At 38.8% G+C, this 25,429-nt stretch overlaps 1 long non-coding RNA gene across 1 annotated transcript; it reads right to left on the reverse strand.

The window, feature by feature from the left end:
- Positions 1 to 7,347: 7,347 nt before the first annotated feature.
- LOC103348600 (uncharacterized) lies at positions 7,348 to 20,885 on the reverse strand. Its single transcript, XR_001793500.3, has 5 exons — positions 20,756 to 20,885; positions 19,208 to 19,298; positions 17,957 to 18,091; positions 14,549 to 14,612; positions 7,348 to 8,620 (listed from the first exon to the last, which is right to left on the reverse strand). It is a non-coding gene; the product is annotated as an uncharacterized lncRNA (long non-coding RNA).
- Positions 20,886 to 25,429: the final 4,544 nt, after the last annotated feature.

Here is a 25,429-nt window from a genome sequence, read left to right on the forward strand (position 1 = left end):
CACAAACTGAGGAATCTGTAGCCCGCAAAGCTATGCTTCAAATTGTATGGAGAAAAGCAAGACATTCCCAGAGATTTCAGTGCTTTTTTGCTATTGTAACAAGACCTTGTCTTGGGTATTAGAAAATTTTCACACTGTTCTCAAGGCTGGGGAGAGTAAAATTGAGGACCAGCAGATCCAGTAATTGAAAGGGCTCACTTTCTGCTTCTATGTTGGTGCCCTCTTCAAAAAATTGATAATGAAAGGGAAGGCTGCTATTTACCATATGTGTAAGAGTTGAAAGGGAGCATTGTACCCCTTTAAATACACCAGTATGACTGAGTTCAACATCCAAACATTAGGAAAAAGATGGCCCCTTTTTGAAGTGTCCTCACAAGGTGGAAGAAGTGAATGGACCCCTCCAAAGTCCTTGCAGAAAGTCCCTCATCCTGGGTCTCATGTTGAGGTGCACTGGGTTAAGCTGCACTCTGCGATGCCAGCATCCCTCTGCTGCCGGCATCTCTCTATGTGTGCTTTAAGGATTCAATAAATTGAGGGGCTAGGGAATGATACAATGAAGTTTGTGGTTTAGGAAAGTTCCTCTTGGGATGTTAATGCAGAACCTATAGGTAAAACCTCTTCAAGACTGGAGCCACTAAGAGGCCCTGAAGTGATAAAGACCTGGAGCCTAGGTCACAGACCCAACTGACTGAACAGAGGGAATGAGAGAGCTGGAAGCCCCAAGATGACTCTTCTAAAATGACTGAAAAACAGAAGTGCACCTTAGAGAACTTTCTTTTTGAGAATGAATATTTATGAATATCCATAATGAAGAAGAAACTCAAGAATCTAAATACAAAAAATTATCTGATTATAAAATGGGGAAATAACCTGTACAGATATTCTGAAATCAGGATTCACAAACAACCTACAAGAATATGGAAAAAGATATGTCACTAATCATCAGGGAACTGCAAATAAAAATCAACATCTCATTCCAGTTAGAAGTTTGATCAAAAAGATAAAAATAACAAATGCTGATGAGGGTGTGGGGAAAGGGGATCTCTTCGTAGGAATGGAAATGACTGTCACTATTTTGGAAAATAATGTGGCCAATCCTGAGAAACCCAGAAATGGAACTGCTATATGCTCCAGCTATCCTACTACTGGGTGTGTATCTATGAGCTGAAAGTATGTTGAGGAGACGTGTGCACCATGTTTAGTGTTGTACTATTCACAGTAACCACGATGTAGAATCAGGTGCTCATCAGCTGGAGAATGGATATACCAAATGTGATATACAAATGCAAAGGAATGTTAAAAGGGAATGAAATTCTATCTTTTGCTGTAACCTGATGGAACTTTCAGGTGATGTGTTCAATGAAATAAGCCTGTCACAGAGAAAGACAAATACCACAGTTGTCACTATATGTGGAAGTGGAAAAGTTGATCACAGATATGTGGGGAATACAACAGTGGTTATCAGAGCCTGGAGAGGGTGCAGGGTGGGAGGGAAGCAGAGGTGAGGGTTAGTGGGTACAGGGGTGCATCTGAATAGAGGGAATAACTTCCAGTGTTCAACAGCACAACAAGGTAACTGTGGATGACCACAGCTGAGTATTTCCAAATAGCTACTAAAACAATTTTCAAAGTTCTCAACACAAAAAATGATACAGGTATAAAATATGCTAATAACCTGTGCATGTGTGCAATTGCCTGTGCAATACACATGCCCATTATCCTGATCTGATCACTACACTTTTTAGGCATGGTATGAAATTATACTGTATTTTCATAAATGTGAAAGTTACTATGTCCATTAAAAATAAAAGTATATTTATAAAAAAAACAGATGGCCACTGTCTCCACTCTTGCTTCCTTGTTCTTACATGGCCAGGGGGCCTTCACCTGATGCCACGCTCTGTGGACATGGTAGTCACCAGAATTATGAACCAAATAAACTTTTCCTTCATAAGGTGCTCAGCCTCAAGTATATTATTAAGGCAGCACAAAACAGATCAAGGTAAGGCCTGAAACCTGGCTCTGAACTCATGCAATGGCTAGGAGTTGACCCTTATGTGTACTTTCCTGTGCCTGAGCCCTCCTCTTAGTCTCCTGAAGTGCCACACAGACCTGCTGCCCATCACCAGCCCCAGGCCCCTCTGCAATACCAGGCTGCAATACAAGGCCCTTCCCTGGGCCTTGCTGGTGGGTTTTCCTGTTTCCCTTTCCCTGGCATCTTTGGTTGTTTAGCCCTTCCTGAGGCTGTCAGGGTAGTGCACACAGCCATGCAGATCCCAGCTCCCTGGACATCTGTCCAGGCTGACTTCCACCCTTCCTTCTCCAAAGCTCTAAGCTTCTGCAGCTCAAGACAGTTTCTCAAAGGCCCCTATCCCTGCCCTTTGGGGTCAAAAACTTGCTACAACTGAAAATGCCACAAACTCAGGGAAATTAGAAACTGCCACAGAGTAGTGAGCAGTAGCCTCTTGGATTTGCCCAGTGATGCCTGTGTAGTTGGCACACAGAAGCCCCAGGCCCACTAGGGATGTCAGCCCACTGGACACTCAGCAGACAGATGCTGAAGAGCACCCCAAGGCAGGTAATGGTACAATTCTGTTGCCCCATCCTCACTGCCATCCAGCCCCAGCCAAAGATCATGTGAGCTCTCCAATCACCAGTTGTGTAGGGGTGGGTCCCTGCACCCACTTCTCTCAACCCCCAAAGATGACTGTGCACCATGCAGTGTGTATGTGCACATACTATGCAGTGTGTAGCATGTAGTGTGTGGTGTACACTGCTCCCTGTTGTCTGCCATGACTTTGGGATTGAACAAGTTGACTGAACTCTTAGGAGATGGGGGTTGCCCTTTGCATGTTCAGTAACCCCCACCCCCACACATCTCATCCTTAGCTCACTGCTTCCTTAGCTATCAGGATCTCTAGGAGATACAGTATCACAAAGCTCTTTCTGTTTGTGACTGACTGACTATCCAAAGGTAGTTGACGTGAAAGAAAATCCAATGGCCTAGGACCACCAGAAAGAGCAGGATTCAGCTGATATGAAATTGATTTCATAAACAGAATGAAGAAATGTACAGGATCCACCTGGCAGCAGAGGCCATCTGAGCATGTGACATATCTGATGAAAAACAAATATGAAAAAACAGGACAACCTCTAAATATTCAAAGCAGTTAAAACCTAATAATACAACTTAGAAACATGCCAAAATGTGTTTGTGATTCAATGAAAAGGAATTCTAAATTCTTTTTTTTTTTTGACAGGCAGAGTGGACAGTGAGAGAGAGAGACAGAGAGAAAGGTCTTCCTTTGCCGTTGGTTCACCCTCCAATGGCCGCTGCAGCCAGCGCACTGTGCTGATCCGATGGCAGGAGCCAGGTACTTCTCCTGGTCTCCCATGCGGGTGCAGGGCCCAAGCACTTGGGCCGTCCTCCACTGCACTCCCTGGCCACAGCAGAGAGCTGGCCTGGAAGAGGGGCAACCGGGACAGAATCCGGTGCCCTGACCGGGACTAGAACCCGGTGTGCCGGCACCGCAAGGTGGAGGATTAGCCTAGTGAGCCACGACGCCGGCCCAGGAATTCTAAATTCTTAATATCAAGTCAGCTTACCAAAAGATTAAGAAAGTAGAACATGAATCCAAGTAATGAAAAAGCTCTGTAATCATTTGTCAACAAAGTTAAAGTCCTTTTTTGCTCAACTTTTGTTTTAGGTACAGTAGACATGGAATAAAATGGAATGCAACTGGCCTAATGAGAAAGAGTTTAGTGTATATGTTCCATACTAGATTGCTTTAATAAATAGTAATTTCACAATGGCACAGTGTATTCAGAAACTAAGCATAGATATTAGTAAAATTTCATTAATAAACACAGAGAAGTATTTTGGATACACAGGCTGGATCTGTTAAATTCTTAAAGATGAAAATCTAATCCTTGTGAATTTCTTGTCCCACCCTAGAAGCAAATCATTACAGTCATAATAATGTGAACAATAAAAGTACCTATTTTTCACATAGAAAGTGATTCCATAGATAATTGGTAATGAGTATATTAAGGATTTATAACATCTTTGTGTTTCGTACCTAAGTTTTTATATTGAGTTAGGAGACCAAAAAGAAAAATCCAAAGAATAGAATCAAAACCATGTGTATGTTTGAAAAGAGAGAGAATAAAATTTCAGATTTTTTTTTTCAATTTAGAAGCTTGATCTATGGAGCAAATAGAGTGACAAATACATTAAAAGACAATGCCAGTGTATAATTAAGAGAAATTCTTTTCCATAATGAAAAAACAATAGATGATGTTTACCTCTTTGAAATTAAGAAAGGAAATTATAATGTATTACTTTAGATATAAAATTAGCCATAACAAAAAGAAAGCACTTAACAATATCTGTTAGTAAGAATGAGTCAGGGTGTGCATATTGGCACAGTGGTTAAAGATACCATTGGGACACCCACATTCCATATCAAAGTGCCTGGATTTGAGACCTGACTCTGCTTCTGATCCAGCCTCCTGCCAAAGGAAACTCAGGTGGAGTTCCTGGCTTCTAGTTTAGGGCTGACCAAGTCCTGGATGTTGCTGGCACTGGGGAGTGAACCAGAGGATGAAAGATCTCTCTGTCTGGATAACTCTATCATTCTATCTTTCAAATAAATAGATAACATACATCACTTTGAAATTAAAGAGAATAGGTGAGCCCTGGGGAATGCAAAAATAGACTTTTTATATATTTTTATTTCACAGACATATATATCAATGACAATTTTAGATTTGATTGAATGAGTAACTCTGACTTAATTTTGTCACTAAGATAATCCATTATCAGTAATCAAAATTCATTAAAACAAAATTATAAAATAAATTGCCATTCTAACAATATTTAACTAATATATTGTTAGGAAGATAGCCCATGTCTTGGAATGAACTTAATGGGCAGATTGATAGTTATTGGTTATACATTAGAATAAATGAAAATAGTACCCAGCTTATCATGACTATTAGGAACAAACCAGTAAAAATGCAAGCTAAGTACATTGGTGAGTATATTAATTCAACCTCACTGTGATGTGTGTTTAAAAAATGTCTTTTAGAATTGAAATTTTAAATAACACTTTGAAACTAGTTGAAGATCATACTTCTATATAAAGCTGACTAAACCTGCTCGATATTTTGAGAAAATAGATTTATGAACTCTAATAATTATCATCCTGTAAAGTTTTATTATTCACTCAGTGGGAATACTTAGCAACAGGAACATTGTTTTTCAAACTAGTGATAACAAATGAGAACCATATATTCTAAGTGATTAAAATTAACCCACATTATTTTTAATATTACTAACATTATATTAATATGTCAGAATGCCAGAGTCAGCATTTTTTTGTTCATGGCAAGCATTTTAATGCATTTTGAAAGGTAGGAATATTTTAGTTTTTATGTACAATTTTAATTATAATATAAATGATGGAGTACATTTTAAGCAAAATGTTAAAATTTGAAATGATGTACTATAAAAAGTCTCAGATCAATTAAGTATTAAAACAGTGCACATGTATTATTTTGTCCCATGGAACATAATGTTTCCATAGCTATTTATATGCAGTGTAAAAGTTTCTGTTTGTAAATCTGACAAAAAATATTTCTTAAGGTGAGTTGAGTGTCAAGAAACCTTTATTCCTGGATCAGCTAGGCAAGTACATGGTTACATGACAGTACACAAATTAGTAACCTCTCTGCATTAGATTCACGTCATTTTAAGCTATAAAATTCTAACCAATGAATATATTTGTAAGTTTTTAAATTGTCTTTTATACTCCTTAAGGTACAAATACATTCTAAAGTCATCTCCCAGGGCAAAATGGTCATTATAAGCAACTAAAATTACCAAAGTAAAAAACCAAATGTCTTACATTAGCCCTATGTATTGAATGATGAGAGTAGGTTCCAGGAACTTCTAGCAAATTGTAAAGTCTACTGCAACTAGAAACATAATGTAAATAAATTGAGGTGTAAAATTGTAGTTGATTGGGCTTTATTGAGCTGTAGAGAGCATACTTAATAAAAGAAATGGGCAGGTTCAGTTCACTGTGGCATTGGGAGGAAGTAGGCCTGGGATTTCATGTCTGCAATTTCTGCAGAGAATTTATAACTCTGTTTCTTTTATATGAAATTACCAATTTTAAATAGAGAAAATAATTTATATTAAGAGAGTCAAACAAAACAAATCTACTGCCCATATTGGTCCCATAGAAAATAATATTTTCCATGTACCTTTTCTTTTAAAGATCTCTTTCTTTACTTGAAAGACAGAAAATGAGAAACACGGAGAGAGAACTTTCATGTACCAATTCACGCTTCTCCAGTGCCAAAAATAGGTGGGGTTTGGCCAGGCTGAAGTATGGAACCTGGAATTCCATCATGGTTTCCCATGTTTGCGGCAAGGATCCAACTATTTGGACCATTATCTACTGCCTTCCCAGGCACATCACCAGGTCGCTGCATCAGAAGCAGAGTGACTGAGATTTGAACCAGCACTTCCCTATGGGATATGAGTATTTTAATGCACAGCCTAACCCACAGGGCCACAACACTCACACCTGCCACTTTGCAGTTAACAAGTAAGAAATTTTAGCCGAATATTACAGAATAGAACACTTTATAGAAATATTTTAGCATGCTAATTTTAACTAAAATTTAATTTATTTGAATATACCATTTTAACATTGAAGTTAAAGTAAGGTACTTTTCCAAACTTATGATATGCTTTGCTTCATATTCAGATAATATCTGATTGAACCATTACCAGGTATTTGCATTTATAGATGCATTTTATCCAAAGGACTTTCCCACTTATCAGCCTCTAAAATGAATAAAACCTATATGTCTTTGGATCCTAAGGAAGCGAAAATTGATTGTGAACTTGAAAAGGTATTGGTGAAGGTACCTCCAAAAGCTCAAAGGAAAATGAAATTAAAAGATTAGTTCATTTTTGTGCAAAAAGATTGAATTACATACAAAGTTTTTATTTTTGGTAGCACACATTTTCCATGACGTTTTAGGAGACTGTTCACATGCATGGCTTTAAAAAATTTTTGCCTTAAAATAAACTTGCATTGTAATCCCATTTTTCAGGAACTTTTTAATGTAATTCTGTGAGATGCATGAGATATGTCAATGTAGCATACTGGAATATAACGCTTTTCCAGTAGTTTAATTTGGATGGTATTTGAAGTAAAAAAATAGTGCTATAATTTATAGTGTTATGAAATAGATAATATTATATTTACAGTTACTCAGTATTCCCAAAACTAAGCAACTGTAAACAAACACACACAACACTCTGCCCATAGGGATCTAACAACAATGCCAAGACCATATTCATCTCCAACAAAATTTATTCAATAAAAAAATTGAGCTCAATGTTCAGACTCTGTGTGTGTGTGTGTGTGTGTGTGTGTGTGATGCCCACTGTATATACAAGTGCCTAGAATACTGACTGGCATGTGGTCAGTGTTCAACATACATGACACTCATTTGAGGGATGGCTTTTGTCTTCCCCATGAGCATAAACATACAATGGTAGCATTAGAGAAACTGTTGAGGATTGTAGTAGGTAAAAATACCTCCCCAGAACCATAGGCACTGTGGTAGGGCAACAACAGAAAAGACAGTCTCACAAACCTTCTGCACAGAAGGATCTGAAGGGGAGGGAGTGCACTATTTCTATAAGAGGAGAAAGGTGAACCCAAACAGGCCATGTGGATTATCTACAGCAGAGAAATAAAACAGCTGTTCTGTCAGTGAGCTTATGGTGTGTCTTTCTGTTTGTTTTGAACTAAAAGGTTAAAAGAGTGCTATGTTATTCAGGTTCAAACCCTTCACTGACCTCTCAGCTTTTACAAGGTGCCTTAACAACTTCACACATTTTAGTTACTGGTTCAAAGACAAAATGTTATGGGTGTGCACAGGGTTTGTCCCCTCAGATGCAAATAACTTGAAGCAAAACTAAATTCATTTTACTTTTCCTCTGGAACAGTGATTGTTGAGATTGGCTATTTGCAGTTCAAAGAGACTGAACTATGCTGTGCTTTTTGGATAAAACTTTTTCTGCCACATGTATTCCATGTAATATACTGGTACCATGCTTAAATAGTATTCCTTCTCACTGCCTATTAAGAAAGGGATTATAGTATTAATATAGTCTTGAAAATTTAAAATGAAATGTTTATTTTCAGGGAAATTTTTCAAATAACATGACACTATTTGTTAACCCTTACAAGGTTGATGGTGTCTAAGGTGCCCACATTCCATTAAAATTTCTAATTCTTTAATTTCTACATTTTAGAATGTCAAACGACCCAGATTTTATCAATTTTACCTGAAGAAACTCTGAAGAAAGTACAGACAAGCGGTTTTTGGTGAATTAAAAAAATTGAATGTCCCAAGTTCTTCAATATAAAATGCATCTCTCTGGCTTTTTAGTTATTTTTTCTACTTTTCCTCCATGCAGTAGATAACTGTTCCATTGCACATTACAAGCCAGGCATCAGTTTTCAGAGAACAAAATCGCCATCTGCATTTCCAGTATCAATCAGTAACATATATCCTTAGGTCTTTAGATCTGAAAGAAATGTTGGATATCACCTTAGGTCAATTTTACATTTATATTTATATTTATGTGTGTGTGTGTGTGTGTGTATCATGGTTCTACCATAGATCTACTATGAACTATATGTTGTTCCAGCTACAGAGAAAAGTCAAGTTTAAGTAGATTTCTGTTCTCCAGAGATACTAGTCTAGTGAAGAATCAGAATTTCTCATTGCTATGATTTGAATGTGGTTTCTCTCCTCTGAAACTTATCTTGAAATTAATCTCCATTACCAGATATTACAAGAACAAAAGTGGAACCTGTAATAGGTGATTAGAGCTCTGCCCCCACGAATGGATTAATGCATGCATCCGATCAAGGATTAATGTGTTTGATTTTCTCAAGGGTATTTTTTCTAATATCTTTATGAGAGTATTTTTCTCATACTTTGAATCAGAGTATTATTTTTCTAGAAGTTCTGGATGAGACGTTTCTGAGTTTCTCCCATGCCCCTGCCTTTGCCTAGGTGATGCCCTACACTGCCTCAGGACTCTGCCAGCAGTAAAGTGGTCCCCAACTGGGTCCCTATTTTTGGGCTACAAATGTCAGCCAGAATAAACTTTTTCTTTTTAGAATTTATTCAATCTGTGTTATTGTGTTTTTAGCACCAGAAAATAGACAATGAGAATAAGTGCCAATATCAGTATTAAAGATGTTGATTAAGATATTTATGAAGACACTTTGGCTCAACCATGGAGGTGATAAATGAGAATATTGAGTGAATGAAAATATTAAGTTTGCTAATTCAACAAACCACTGATTTAAAAACCACTCATCTTGTTTAATTCCTTAGTTTTTTTCTGGTTACTTTCACCTTTATTATTAGAACATTTGTCCTTGTTTTCTTTTTTTTAACTTTTATTTAATAAATATAATTTTTCAAAGTGCAACTTTTAGATTATAGCCACTTTTCCCCCCATAACCACCCTCCCACCCACAACCATCCCATCTCCCACTCCCTCTCCCATCCCATTCTTCGTCAAGATTCATTTTAACTTATCTTTATATACAGAAGATCAATTTAATATATCCATAGAGAATTGGTATTGAGCGAGTGTGACATATAAAATCCTAGAATAGGGGCTTGTGTTGGGGTATAAATCCAGTTAAGCCAGCAACTCCAGGCATCCAATACGAATACTGATTCTAGTTCCAGCTGTTCCCTTTCTGACCTAACTCCTTACTACTGCATGTTGGAAAGCAATGGAAAATGGCCCAACTGGTTGGACTCCTAGTACTTACACCAGAGACCTGGATGGAGTTTCAGAATCCTACTTTCAACCTGCCCCAACCCTGAGCATTACTGCTATTTGGGGAGTGAACCAGTGAATGGAACATCTTTCTTTATTCTCTCTTCTCCTCTCTTCTCTTTCCTCTCCTCTTCTCTCTTTCTCTCTCTCCAACTCTATTTATTTCAAACAAATAAATGCTTTTTAAAAATTCTGACAAAATATGTATCTCTTTTAAAAAAGTCTCAGCAGTATAAGCACAGAAGTTTATACCATTAATGCTTACATTAAAAAAGAAAGAATTGGGGCTGGCATTGTGGCATAGTGGGTAAAGTAGACACTTGAGACACCTTTATCCCATATAGGTGGTGGTTAGAGTCCTGGATGCTCCACTTCCAATCCAGCTCCCTGCTGATGTGCCTGGAAAAGCAGAGAAGGATGGCCCAAGTGCTCAGGCCCCTGCACCCATATGGGAGACCCAGAAGAAGCTCCTGACTCCTGGCTACAGATCTGCCCAGCTGTGGTGGCCATTTGGGGAGTGAACCAGCAGATGGAAGATTCTCTCTCTCTCTCTCTCTCTCTCTCTCTCTCTCTCTCTCTCTCTTCCCTGTAAAGTCTGTTTTTCAAATAAAAATAAAGAAACAGCGGTCTCAAAGCAATAATGTAAACTTCCCCATTAAGAAAATGGAAAATGAGGACCAAATTAAATCTAAAGTTAAATAGAAGATAGAAAATAATCAAAATAAATCAGTCAACAAAGTTAAAAATAGAAAAAAATTAAGAAAAACCAATGAATGTTTTCTTTTAAAAATGAATAGATTTAATATGTGTATTGACCAAACCCAGCTACTTTTTAAATATACATATGAAAGAAAAATAACAAATTTCAAATATCAATGAAAAGGATTTCACAAAAGATCTTACAGGTACTGAAGGAAGTGTATTATGACTAATTTGACCTCCATGAATTCACCAAATTAGATAAAAATGAAAAAAAAAAGAATATGAAATAGCAAAGCTCATCTAAGAAGAATTAACAGTATTGTATATACTAAATAATTGAATTTATGATTAAATATTTCCCACAAAGAGACTCCCAGGCCAACTAGAGCAAGTGGATTCTACAGGATATCTTAAAAAAAAATACTAATTCTTGACAAACCTACCAGAAAAGTTTCCAGCTCATTTTATGAGGTCATCATTAGCTTGATATCAATATTTGACAGAGTCATTACAAGAGAAGAAGATGAAAAAAGATATCTCTGATATCTCTCACAAATATGAACATAAATTATCAATATTAGTAGATGAAATCCATCAGTGTATTGAAAAACTAATTTTGATAATATGGGATTTGTTCCAAGAAAGAAAACTTGATTCAACATTTAAAAATTGATTGATGTGAACCACCTTATCAACAGATGTAAAAAATGATTATCTCAACAGATACAGGCAAAAGCTGGACAAAATTTAATACATGGACATTATAAAAACTTTCACTAAACTAGGAATGGAAGGAAATGTTTGCAATTTGATGAAGGTGATCTAGAGAAGCCTGTTTATATTCACTTACTAGTGGAAGATCAAACTCTTCTCCACTAACATCTCAAAAAAAAAGCAATGATGTTCATTTTTACCATTTCTATTCATCATTCTACTGAAAAATTTAGTCAGTTAAATAATGGTAGAAAAATAAACTCAAAGAAAAAGCAACAATAAATATTAATAAGTCAATTGATTCAGCTTTCAGGATAAAAGATCAATATAAATATCCAGTGTATATCCAAATATTGGCAATAACAATTGAAAAGTGATAGAAAAAATAACATTGATGATAGCACTGAAAAACTTAGTTGTGAAACCACAGAAAATATTTGAAATAATCATATGTATCTAATTACAAAACACTGATGAAACTAATTAAAGTATACCCAGATAGACAAATACTGGTGTTGGGCTTATGGGCTGAAAATGTATATTGTTAAAGAAGTAATTTTCTCAATAAATATCTATATTCAGTGCAATCACAATCAAAACAGCAGATTTTTTAAAAAAATTTTTGTTTATTCAAAAAGCAGAGATACAGAGAGAAGGAGAGATAGAAAGAGAGAGAGAGAGAGAGAGAGAGAGAGAGAGAGAGAACAGAGAGTCTTCCATCTGCTGGTTCACTCCCAAAATAGTGCAATGGCTGGGGCTGGGCTAGGCCTAAGCCAGGAGCTTCTTCAGGGTCTCCCATGTGGATTCCAGGGCCCTAGTAATCGAGCCATCTTCTACTGCTTTCCCAGATTCCTTAGCAGTGAGCTGGACAGGAAGTGGAGCACATGGGACTTGAACCAGTGCCCATATGGGATGCTAGCATTTTAGGCTGAGGCTTAACCCAGTATGCCAAATCTCTGGCCCCAACAACACAGAGTTTTTGAAGACACTGTTAAGCTGATTTGCGGTTGTATATAGTTATATAGAGATTCTACATTAGCCTACCATCTTTTAATAAATTTTTTAAAGATTTATTTATTTATTCAAAAATCAGAGTTATACAGAGAGAGGAGAGGCAGAGAGAGTTCTTCCATCTGATGGTTCACTCCCCAGATGGCCAGAATGGCCAGAGCTGTGCTGATACAAAGCCTGGAGCCAGGAGCTTCTTCTGGGTCTCCTACATGGGTGCAGGGGCCCAAGCACTTGGACCATCTTCTACTGTTTCCCAGGCCATGCCAGAGAACTGGATTGGAAGAGCAGCAGCCGGGACTTGAACCAGGGCCCATATGGGATGCCGGTGCTTCAGGGTGTGCACCTGCTGCGCCACAGTGCCAGCCCCTTAATAAACTTTTAAATCTAAAATAATCAAGTTAGTATAGAACTGCCAAAAAATAGACATGTGGATTAATAAAACTACTTTAATAGAAACTAATTAATAGACTTCAGATGTAGACTCACAATACATATTCAGCTAATTTTTACAAAGTTAAAAGTACCAATTCTTCAAAAGAAATGAATTGAAGTCTTCTCAACAAATCATGCTAGTTCAATTAAAATTAACATAAAAGTAACCTCACCTCATATCTTGACTGTACATAATATCCAATATTAAATTGATGACAGATCTAAATGTAAAACAAAACACTATAAAGTTTCCTTAGGAAGTAATAAGAAAGAAAAATAATTTTACAATTGGGTTAGAGGATGGTTTATTTTTCAATATGACAGAAAAAACATGAACAATGAAGCAATAATGAAACACACACTAATAAATGAATAAATTCAATACTTTTGTTCATCTTGAAACATGATTAAGAGAGGCATGTCATAGAATTATGGAAAATGTAATTCCCAATTACACTTTTGGTAATGATCTTTTATCTGGAATAAATGGAAAACATTTATAACATAGAGATCATCCAATTAAAAATTAGATAACTCATGTGAATAGGTAACTCATCAAAGAGAAGATTTACAACTAAGAATATAAATACCTGTTGAACATCTTAATTAAAATTACAATAAGGGGGCCAGTTGTGGCATAGCAGGTGTAGCCACCACCTGCAGTGCCAGTATCCCATATAGCTGCTCCATTTCCAATCCAGCTCTCTGCTATGGTCTGGGAAAGCAGTGGGAGATGGCCAAGTCATTGGGACCCTGTGCCCCATGAGAGACCCAGAGGAAGCTCCTGGCTCCTGGCTTCAGACTGGTGCAACTCTGGCCATTGCAGCTAATTGGGGAGTGAACCACTGAATGGAAGACTTCTCCTCACCATCTCTCTTTGCCTCACTTTCTCTCTCTGTGTAACTCTGACTTTCAGATAAATAAATAAATTTTTAAAAATCACAATAAGGTATCATGACATACTACCAGAATAGCTATTATTTTTTAAAAAACAGAAAGATTAATATGATCTCATGGATTCAGAACTTTTAGAAATATCACAAATTGCTGGCTGGAATGCCAAGCAATGCAGTCATTATGGAAAAAGCCTTTTCAGTGTCTTATTAATTTATACATACCTAAAGACACTGAGATACTACTTCTGGTTATTAACTCAGGAGATGAGAAGACATAAGTACACAGATGGCTGGTGACATACTTACAAGCTTCATTCACAGGAACCCTCAACTTTAAAACAGCCCAAATACTCAACAAATTGGATTTGGACTAAGAGATATTGTGGCCTATGCATACTTTGAGTAATAACTCAAATAAAACAACAAATCACTGGCATATGCAACAACAGACCCAAATATCCATAACAGTCAACTCAGTGTGGACATAAACTTTTATGCAGTGTGTAGTCACATGACTTTCCGGAAGAGGAAAAATACAGAAACTGAAACCTAGACAGTGATTGCCCAGCCCTGATTTGATTAGTGATGGGAATAGGTGGTAGGACTAATTGTAAAGTGACAGGGAACATTTGGAATGATGAACATGTATACCTCAGTTACAATGCTGGATCTACCACTGTATAAATTCAGTAAACCACACTGCAATGTAAACCAAGAAAGTTTGGACATAAACTAAAAACTTTGGTGAACTGCAAAAATGTAAATGGAGTCTGTTAGAGAGGTAGAAGTTGTACATGTGAGGGACTAATCCTAAGAAAACTTCGGAGATGTTAGGGAGAAAGTTCGTAAAACTGAGTAACCTTTTGGCCTTATGGTTAAAATCCCCATGACTTACATTGGAGTGCCCAGGTTCAATTTCCAACTCCAGCTCCTGATTCCAACTTCCTGATAATGCAGACCTGCAAGTCAATGGCAATGGTTCAAGTGACTGGATTCAGGCCACTCATGAGGGAAAACTGGACAGAGTTCTCAACTCTGAGCTTGTGCCTAGGCCAGTCTTGGCCATTGCCAGAATTTGGGGAGTAAACAAGTGAATTTTCTGCTGTCTGTTCCTGTTTTTTATTCTCTCTCTTTATCTACCACTCAAATTAATTTAAAAAAATAATAATCAAGTCAGCAAATGTGAATGTGAACCTTCTATACTGGCTGCTTGTTATATAGTATAACCATATAACTTCTGGTTTGAGTATAAATGGTGAACTTACATAAATTGAAGTCATTAACTTATGTATGAAGAATTGTAAAATAATTGTCTCTTCCTAGTTTTAAGGAATATAGCATGAATAGCTCGAAGAAACACTGTTCTATTTTCTTGTTTACTTTAATTTCAAAATTAATGTCATAGTCAAAAGCTATTAAACAAAATAATGTAAAGTAAAAATGAAATCCTATCCCAGATTCCTTCACAATAACCTTCTTGGAGTGGGCATTTGTCCTCATGGATTGAAATGCCAGTTTAATGTGCCAGATTTCCGTATCTGCCAGTTAGGATTTGATAGCTGATTCCAGCCATTTACCAAAGCAGAACCCTGGTAGCGCCAGGTAACAGCTCAAGTAGTTGGGTTCCTTTCTTCTGTGTGGTAGACCTGGATTTAGTTCTTGTCTCTGGCTTTTGTCCTGACTCCTCCAGACCTTTGCCAGCACTGGGAGTAAACTAGATAATGAGAGCTCTCTCTCCACTCCCTCACCCCATCTGTCTCTTTGCCTTTCAAATAAATTAAATTAAACCAGAATTCTCCAACCTTAAAAGTATCCATTTAAGAGACATGTAAACAGTGATTGTGGACAACTGACTTGCTGTGTGCTGTCCACAGGCACAAAGTAAGTTGCATGTTTTAGGCATATTCTTTCAAGTTACCTGTGTTCAACGTCATGTGCTTAGATGAATCTGGTAAAGTTGTTAAGCACACCTTCAATTGACAAGCCTGAAGGGCTAGAGAGTGGACTGTCAGAATGGGAAATTCGTGTTTCTGATCACTCAGGGTTCACATAGATGATCAGGCTCTCCAGGGCTATGCTTCCCTATGTACATCTTTCTTTCAAAAAAAAAAAAAAAACAGACTTTGTGTGAGACAGGCTCATTGTGCCTTGGTTACCAGTGTCTGGGCCTTTTGGCAGAAAAATCTCATGCACACATGTTGCATAAAGCAGGTGTAGTACTCATGGATAAACAGCAAGGGACAACAGATGCCTAGGGCAGAGAGCAAGCCTGGCCAGTGAGGTTCAGGACAGCTGTCTAGGAATGACAGGACCTCCACTGTGTATTTCCCACTTGAGAGCTCCAGAACCCCAGGACCACGTGAGTATGCACTTGAAGTGTTGAAGGACATCCTGTTTCTAAGGGAACTGAGACAGAAGCAGGCAGCTTCGGTCCCAATTTCCACCCCATCTCCTTTTTTTCTCAGCAAAATTAATGGTTATTCTTGAAAGCTAAAGTGAGAAATGAAGAACTGGTGTCAACCCAAGGCCATCTGGAGACCTGTCCAGCACACTGCATGTGGGAGCTTGCTTTATTTCATGTATTCCATGAGCCTGTGCACAGTTAAACATAAAAATAACAGCTCTTAGACTTCGCCACAATTAAGGTTTAGGAGTCAGGATTTCTTTTTTGGAAAATCCAAGTAAAAATGTGAAATATGTAAGCAACTCTAAAGACAAAGTTGAATCTGATATGTTTGGAAAAGATAATTACTGACGTGCACACTGAAATACTAATGAAAAAGAAAACATTTTGGTCTTCAAGGATTGAGAAAGTGATTTTTCCTTAAAAAGAGAGATTTTGTTCCAGCTGTAAGTAGTCATCCAAACTTTCATCTTAAGCAGTTTGAAATTGATAACAATATTTTTCCCAAACAATTATTATCTAAAGATAATAAAAGACACTTGACTCTAAAATATTGACCATTTCAATGATGACTTTACAAAGAAGATATGTAGGAACTTCCTATATCTAGATATTTAGTCTGCTACTAAATTATATTGAAAAAGCCTCTATCAGGAGTAATTATTTCTGTATTTGCTTTATTTATAGATTGATTTTCACCTCAGAAAATCAGCAGATTTATCACAAGTAATATTTCATCTAATGTCAAAGAAATTAATTTATTCTTTTCCATATTTACATCTATGGAGTTGTTCTATTTTCCAATTGTCATTTTTCAACCATGGCCTCTCTCATTGAGCCAGAAAAAGCCCCTTCCATGTCATAGATTGGTAGCTGAAGTTGTGTTACAGGCATCTTCTTGGTTGTGGGACAGATTCAAATGCTCACTTTGCTTACCTTGCTTTTTTTGCCTACACTAAACTGAATCTTTTCCTAACTATCCACACAATCACTTCTCCCTCCCCAGTTATTCATAATGTAAATTGTGGTGAGAGGTATTATGTTCAAAGTACCAAGGGAACAGTGCCTAGAATTCTTACACAAGCAATGACTGCATGTCATTTCTGAAACTTATTTTAAGATCCTAGAGTCACAAGTTCATATTTGGCATAGATGAGTAGGAAAACTCAGGTTCATGCCATCGTATCATTTCTGTTTCATTCCATTCTCTCTCTTCCTTACAGAATGATAGTAGCAGTAGTAGGTATCAGGTGCTGACCCACTGTATCTGATATTATCTTCTTTTTTTCAGATATTATCTCCTGCATGTTATGTTTTGTTGTATTTTATTTTCCTGTTGGAGGTGGAATTCTGTTTCTCCTTTTTTAAAGATTTATTTATTTTGAAAATTGGAATGAGAGAGAGAGGGAGAGAGAGAGAGATCTCATCTGCTGATTCACTCCCCAGATGGTCACAATGGACAGGTCTGGGCCAGGCCAAAGCCAGTAGCCATGAATTTCATCTAGGCCTCCCACTTGGGTGGTCAAGGGACCAAATACTTGGGACATCTTCCACTGATATTTCCAGGCCATTAGTAAGAGCTAGATCAGAAGTGGAATAGCTAACACTTACATGGGATCTCATAGGTGGTGGCCTTTACCCACTGCCCAACAAGACCAGCCTGGAATTTGGTTTTTCAATCATAAATTATAAATTTGGAATTTGGGTTCATAAAACCACCCCCATACACTTGGACAGTGCCAGACTCATATCTCATCAGCCCAAATAAGAAAATAACACAGATTTATAATATGGAAATTGGGAATGAAATGAACAGAATTGGCATTTGTCTTAGTGCATTTTCTGTCACTAACAACACAATACAACAGATTGGGCAAAGTACACAGGAAAAAGACTTACCCTGGCTTGTGACGGTGGTCCAGGTTTGAGAGGCCACACCTGGTGATGGCTTTCTTGCTGGTGGAGACATTATCTTGCAGGTGGAGGGCACCAGTCACTACGGAGCTTCTGTTGCTGGTCTGTTCTCAAGATAATCTGTTAACCCAACATTCACATGCATAGGTTAACCCAGTCATGAGAAAGTCCCACCTTGGTCCCATTTCTTAATATCTCATAATGGGGATTAAATTTCAACAAGTGTCAGAGGAGGCAGATACATTTAGACAACAGCAGCAATCTATAACTTTCAAATATCATCTGACCATGTGCTCATCTTATAAAATTTTGTAGAACTCACTACTGAGACATTTTGTAAGCTACACATGTCATGTTTTGGGTCCAACATATTTTAGTTTATTTTTATTCATTACACATAATGCTTTTATTAAGCCATGAAGCTAAAATTATAACATGTCATTTGTATAGGAATTATTTTGAAAATATAATGAGACTATAAAAATATCTGGAAATAATATTTGCTGGAATAACCTTAATCTATTCCTCTGCAGTATGACGGATTTAAATCAGGTACATGAAAGAAGTGGTAAAAGGAATTGGATGCTCTCTATATATTTTATGAATTAGTTTCTCATTTTTAAAAATCAAACATGCAAAAGTACCCCATGTTGTACTTGAGTTCACTCTACATAAGACTTTATGCCTCCCAGTAGATTTATTGTAAGAACTGGCACAGAGAACTAGAGAAAAAGGTGAAATAGGCAAATCTAAGAAAAATAATACTTTTTTGTCAATAATTAAATCACTGGGGATGAGATTAGTTAACAGCAGGAAAATTTTCCAGAAGGAGCTTGCCTAAAATGGACTTGGAAATATTCAAGGTGCCTCCTTTGATGTTATTATGAAGTAGTCAAATTAAAATTAACCAGTATTTACAAAAGAATTAGTTTGTCAGATACGTTATTAAATAACACTCCCATTACATAGCATGATTTTTGTGATGACAAATGTAATTGTCTCCCAGCTATTGAAACTGAAGGGAGAACTGTGGATTTCTAGACCAGTGAGAACTGAATGATCATTAGAAAAACAGACAACTAAAAGGGTCTCAGGATTAGACAATAAATTATAAATAGTAAAAGTTTATGAAATCAGCATATTCTTTCTCTAGGAAATTGGATCAAATGCTCATAGAGCTAGGATTGAATTTTGAAAGTATCTAGAGTGATAGTGCTATTAAGTTGTGGTAACTACCTGAAATTCCAGCCAGTGACTTCTCAGAAGTTTCAGCTGAGCAGTTCAACCCACAGCCAAAGTCAGGAACATGGGACCACTGGAAATATTCCTGCTTGGACACAGAAAGACCCTTATGATAATGATGGGGTTGCTAGAAACAACATCTGAGGTTTGTTAATACGTGCTTTTTTTTAAGAAAGCATGGACAACACCTACTCCATCTGCAACTGAAGAATTAACCAGAGTAAAATCCATTTTGTGTGTATATTCCTCTGAGGAAATCCATAGACCAACTTCATGAACTGTTGTTTTTGGAACTGCTCCACATGAGGGATGCCTTCTTACTTTATTCAATAATTATTTTATTTATAATCAAAAAGAAACTTCAAGACACCAAGAAGAGAAATCTAGAACAAGGTTGGTTCATATTCAGTGTGTTATTGTTAAATTAAATTCGCACAGTACAGTTATCTACTATCTGCCTAAAGGTTGAAAATAACAAGTGTTTGGAGCAGACAAAGTGATACAGCAAATTAACCAGGTGTTTGGGATGCTTGCACCCCATGTTGTACTACCTGGGGTCAAGCTCCACCTCTGCTTCTAATCCACATTCCCACTAATTAATCCTAGGAGTCTAGGGCTAATGGCCCAGGTGCCTTGACTTCTGGGGTCCATACAGAGCACCCAAGTGGATTTTCTGAGCTCCTGACTGTACTTTGGCCCAATTCTGGCTATTGTGGGCCTTTTTGGAGAGTGAATCACTGAACTGAAGTTTCTTTTTCTCCCTCTCTTCTTCTCTCTCTGATTTTTTTCTGTCTTGTTCTCATATTTTCTGTCACTCTGCCTTTCAAGAGTGTGTAAACAAACAAACATGTTAAAAAAAAAAAACCCAGCAAGTGTCCAGTTGGTCTTGAACCTCAGCTGGCATTCCTTATTGAGGTAGTGATTTATGAAAAGACAAGCATCTGCAATTTCCAAGAAAACTACTGATCTTTACTATTAAGAAATTCCTGGATACTAATGAATAACTGTTCTAGGACCTGAGAAGGCAAGATTATGAAATGAAGAGCACATTTAAACATTCACCTGTCTCAATCCCACTCACTTTTCCTTTTTCTTTAAAATATTTTCTGACAGATTTATTGTTTTTAATTAATTTGTTTATTTGAAAGACAAAGAAACAAAGACAGACAAAGAAATCTTGCAAGCATGCTTTGCCTTCGGAATTCCTGCCACAGCCAGAATTGGGCCAGTGAGAAGCCCATGCCTTGGAAAGCAGAGGGAGACGGCCCAAGGACTTAGGCCCCTGAACCCACAATGGAGTATTGAATAAAGTCCCTGGCTTCCGCTTCAGCCTGGCCCAGCCCCGGCCTTTGTAGCCACCTCGGGGATGAACCCCCAGATGGACAATCACTCAGAGAGAGAGAGAGAGAGCGAACTCGCGATGGCCCCTGCATTGCTTCTCTCCCCAAAAGGCTTCAATGGCTAGCCTGAGCCAGGCAGAAGCCAGGAAGCAGGAGCTCCAGTCAGGATTCCCGCAACATAAGAGGGAAGGGTCCAGAGTACCTGGGCCAACAGTGGCTGCGTCCCTGGGTCAAAGCCTGGAGCAGTGGGACTGGAAGTGGCCCTGTGGCATCGGACACTGGACGAGGAAGCGTGCATATGCGTCACGCGGCGCCATGGCGGCCGCGCATGAGGAGTGCGCCTGCGCCGGTGCTGTGACCCGGAAGTGCAACCGCACGCGCGGCCCTTCTGCCCAGTGGTGCTCAGGTGGGAGTCGGCGCCGCGTTCTCTCCTGCTCAGGGCCTGCACAAGCCCTGAGGAGCCGTTCTGAGCGACGCTGCACGCCACGCCTGGGGAGACCCAGCGCCCCCAGGGTCAGGCTGGGATCAGGAGAGGCTGCGGCCCGAAGCGGTGGTTTCATTTCCTTGGGATTCTGTTAATTTCTGGGCTTGGTCCTCTTCTTCGGCCCCTTCTGGAAGTCTACACCTCGGGACTCAATTTCTGTTCCTAAGGAGCAGTGGCGTTCCTGTCACGGGGTAGGCGGGGCCCGGGTGCACAAAGCGGGGAGGGTGTGTGTGTGTGTGTGTGAGGGGTCGCGGGGACGGAAGAGGAGAGAGGGGGCCAAGAGGGAGAATGAAAAGGAGGCGTGAAGTTGGGGAGGCGAGGAAGGGAGAGGAAGAAACGCGCGTGGGGAAGAGGAAAGGGAGGGGAGAGTGACAGGAGTCCCGGTGGGCGGCGGGGCGGGGGGTGGGGTCGGGAGGTTGGGAGAGGAACTTTTCCCGCAGCCCCGGTTCCGTTTTTGGGGGTTTTCTATCCCTGGCCAGAAGTAGCCTTGGCCGCGTCAGTGAGAAGAGGCCGTGACGGCCTCCCTTATCCAGGTTGTTCGGGAGTGTAACGTGTGTGCAGGAACACAGGGGCATGGGGCGCTTGAATTAATATGCATGTAATCTGACTTTTCACAGTCTGCACACACGGAGGAGAAAGAAACGTAAGCGGAACCCAAGAATCGCTCTGTGCTCTGTTCCAGCCTGCCCCAGGCTTCTGACACCTCATAGTAAGTACTAGTTGTTGTTTTGTTTTTTTTTTCCTCTGTTTAAAGATTTGTTTGAGGGCCGGCGCCTCGGCTCACTAGACTAATCCTCGGCCTTGTGGCGCCAGCACACCGGGTTCTAGTCCCGGTCGGGGAGCCGGATTCTGTCCCGGTTGCCCCTCTTCCAGGCCAGCTCTCTGCTGTGGCCAGGGAGTGCAGTGGAGGATGGCCCAAGTCCTTGGGCCCTGCACCCGCATGGGAGACCAGAAGAAGCATCTGGCTCCTGCCATCGGATCAGCACGGTGCGCCGGCCGTGGCGGCCATTGGAGGGTGAACCAAGGCAAAAAAGGAAGACCTTTCTCTCTGTCTCTCTCTCTCTCTCTCACTGTCCACTCTGCCTGTCAAAAAATAAATAAATAAATAAATAAATAAGATTTGTTTGAAAGGCAGAGTTATAGGTGAGGCAGTGCGGGAGAGATCTTCAATGTATGGGTTCACTCCCCAGGTGGCTACAATGGCCAGAGCTGGGCCAGGCCAAAGCAGAAGCCAGGGACTTTATCCAGTACTCCAGTGTGGGTTCAGGGGCCCAAGCTCTTGGGCCACTTCCTCTACTTTCCCTGGCATGTTAGCAGACAGCTGGATCATAAGTCAAACAAAGGGTGTGGGAGCGCAGAGCGGATGGAACTGCTGCCTCCAGTACCGGCATCCCATATGGGTGTTGGTTCCAGTCCCAGCTGCTCCACTTCCGTTCCAGCTTTCTGCTGGGGCCTGGCAAAGCAGTAGAAGGTGGCCCAAGTCCTTGGATCCCTGCACCTGTGTGGGAGTCCTGGAGGAAGCTCCTGGCTCCTTGTTTCAAATCAGCTTAGCTCTGGCTGTTGCGTCCATCTAGGGAGTGAACCTGCTGGTGGAAGACTTTTCTCTATCTCTGTCTCCATCTGACTCTCTGTAATTCTACTTTTTAAATGAATAAAGAAATCTTTAAAAAAAAAAAAAGTGTAACAGGCAGGAATCCAGTTGGCAACTCTATGGAATGACATTGTACCAGGCAGTGTCACAACCTGCCATCCCACAAGGCAGGTCCCTGTAAGTACTTTTCTGCCCACTGTTTCTTTTTAGCTGAGCAAAAACAGGATATGTGAATTTAATCACTAATATATATTTAATAATTTTCATTGTACTTTATACTTATGTTTCTATAGTTATTATAAATGATAACATTTAGTAATTATGGAAGCATTCAAGTTTTTTGTTTGTCTTTATGTGAATTTTGGCATATTCTACGTTTCAAGGAATTCACATAATTGTGAGATTTTTGGTCACAGAGTTAGTTCATACTATTCCTTTACATTAGCTTGATCATGGGGTCGTGGTGTCACCATTTTGTTAATAATATAGTAATTTGCACGTTTTTTTTCTTGGTTGGTCCTGATGAGGAGTTCACGAATTTTGTTGATGTTTTCAAAGAACCAAATTTTAGTTTTGTTGCTCTTTGTCTGTAGTTGTACTTTTTTCAGTTCCATTGACTAGTACTTGTAACTTTCATGGTTTATTTTCTTCACCTGGCTTTAAGTGTTAAGTTGCTTTTCTTCCTCTGACTTCTAGGGTGAAAGTGTAGCTCATTGATCTTGGTTCTTCTTTTCTAAAATATGCATCTATTAATATAAATTGGCAGGATACAGTTTCAATTTAGTTTGAAATATTTTTTATTTGAGATCTATAAACGTGTTACTTTGAGTTTTGTTGATAGTTCTCCAAGTTTTTGGTATTTTCCAGCTTTTTTGTACTGACTTTTTAGGTAGTTGTATTGTGATCTGAGAGCTTACATTGTGTGGCACCTCTTAGGAGTTGAGGTCTGCTGTGCACCCATGCATGTGCTCAGGGTGGATGTGCCGTGTGGGTCTGAGAAGTGTGTCATGTTCTGTTGCTGTGAATGGAGCATCCTCTAAGGATCCGTTTGGCGCATGGTTGATTTAGGTGCTTTTCTGTTCAGCTACATCCTTACTGATTGTCTAACTGCTGATCTGTTAACGAAAGAGATGTCTTGACATCTGTGAGTGTAATAGTGCATTTGTTTGTTTCTCTTTGTAGTTTTAACAATTGTTGTTTATGTATTTTGGCATGAGGTTTATTTTTGGACTCACAATCATACTCCATTGAAATGTGTATCTTCTATTCTTTCATGAATTCCAAACCATCTTGGTTATTGTAGTTTTATTGTAAGTCTTGAGACGCAGTATTGTGGTTTCACCCAGTTCCTTGTTTTTCATGGTGGACATGATAGTCAATTGTCTTGGGTTTTCCTGATTACAGTCGGGTTTTTTTTTTTTTCTCAAAAAACCTCTTATTTAGATTATCTTAAACCTATAGAACCATTTTACAAGAAACGGTATCAATAATATTCAACCTTCCAAACCTATACACAGTGTATTTACTTAGATCTTCTTTAGTTTCCATCATCAGCATTTTAATCTTCAGCCAACATATTTTGTATTTTATTCATAGAGTTATGAGTTTTCATTTTAGTATGCTATTTTAATTTTTATATCAGTATCTACCTGTTCACTGATGGTAGTATACAATTGATTTTCTAATAAGTAATTGTTTTTATAGATACTTTATTTATTTGAAAGGCAGAGCTAGAGGTACTGTTCACTGATGGTAGTATACACTTGATTTTCTAATAAGTAATTGTTTTTTTAGATATTTTATTTATTTGAAAGGCAGAGCTAGAGGTAGAGGCAGAGGGAAAGAGACAGAGACCAATAGAGGTCTTCCAGAGTTCTTCCAGGTTCACTCCCCAGATGGCTGCAGTGGACACAGCTGAGCCAATCAGAAACCAGGAACCAGGAGATTCTTCTGGGTGTTACAGGGAGGTATAGAGGCCCAAGGACTTGGGCCATCTTCCACTACTTTCCCAAGCCATAGCAGAGAATAGGATCGGAAGTGGAGCATCCAGGACTTGAGTGGGTGCCCATGTGGATGCCAGCACTGCAGGTGGCAGCTTTACCTGATGGGCTATGGTTATTGAGGCTATTTTGAGGGTGAAACAGCAGATGGAAGAGATATTTCTCCCTTTCCCTCCCCATTCTCTCTCTGTATAATGTTGCATTTAAAAAATTTTATTTATATCAAGGGAACAAATTTCATGTACTTCATGTACACACTTATAAGAACATAATGATACTTCCCACTACACCCTTCCTCTCTCCCTCACTCCCACCCTGCTCCTCCCTCCTTTTTTTCTTTTAATTTTTACAATGAATACTTTAAATTTACTTTATTTAGTGGAGAGTTAAGCTTGTGATTATGAAGAATTCAACAAGTAGTAAGTAGAAAAACTATTCCTCCAGAGTATAGACAAGGGCTATAAACAATAATCAAATCTCAGAATGCCAGTTTTGCTCCTATACATCATATTCCTTTGGATTATGTTAGTTACCACAAATCAGGGAAAACATATTTGTCATTTTGTGACTGGCTAATTTCAGTAAGCATAATGGTCTGCAGTTGCATCCATTTTATTGTGAAAGACTTGATTTCACTCTTTTTTATGGCTAAGTAGTATTTTATCATGCATATACACCACAATATCTAGTCATCAGTTGTTGGATATTTGAGTTGATTTCCTATTTTACCTATTGTTAGTTGAGCTGCAATAAACATCAGGTTACAGCATCTTTCATATGCTGATTTCATTTCTTTTGGGT

The sequence above is a fragment of the Oryctolagus cuniculus genome, chromosome 19 (genome assembly GCF_964237555.1).
Source record: "Oryctolagus cuniculus chromosome 19, mOryCun1.1, whole genome shotgun sequence".
NCBI classification, from domain to species: Eukaryota; Metazoa; Chordata; class Mammalia; order Lagomorpha; family Leporidae; genus Oryctolagus; species Oryctolagus cuniculus.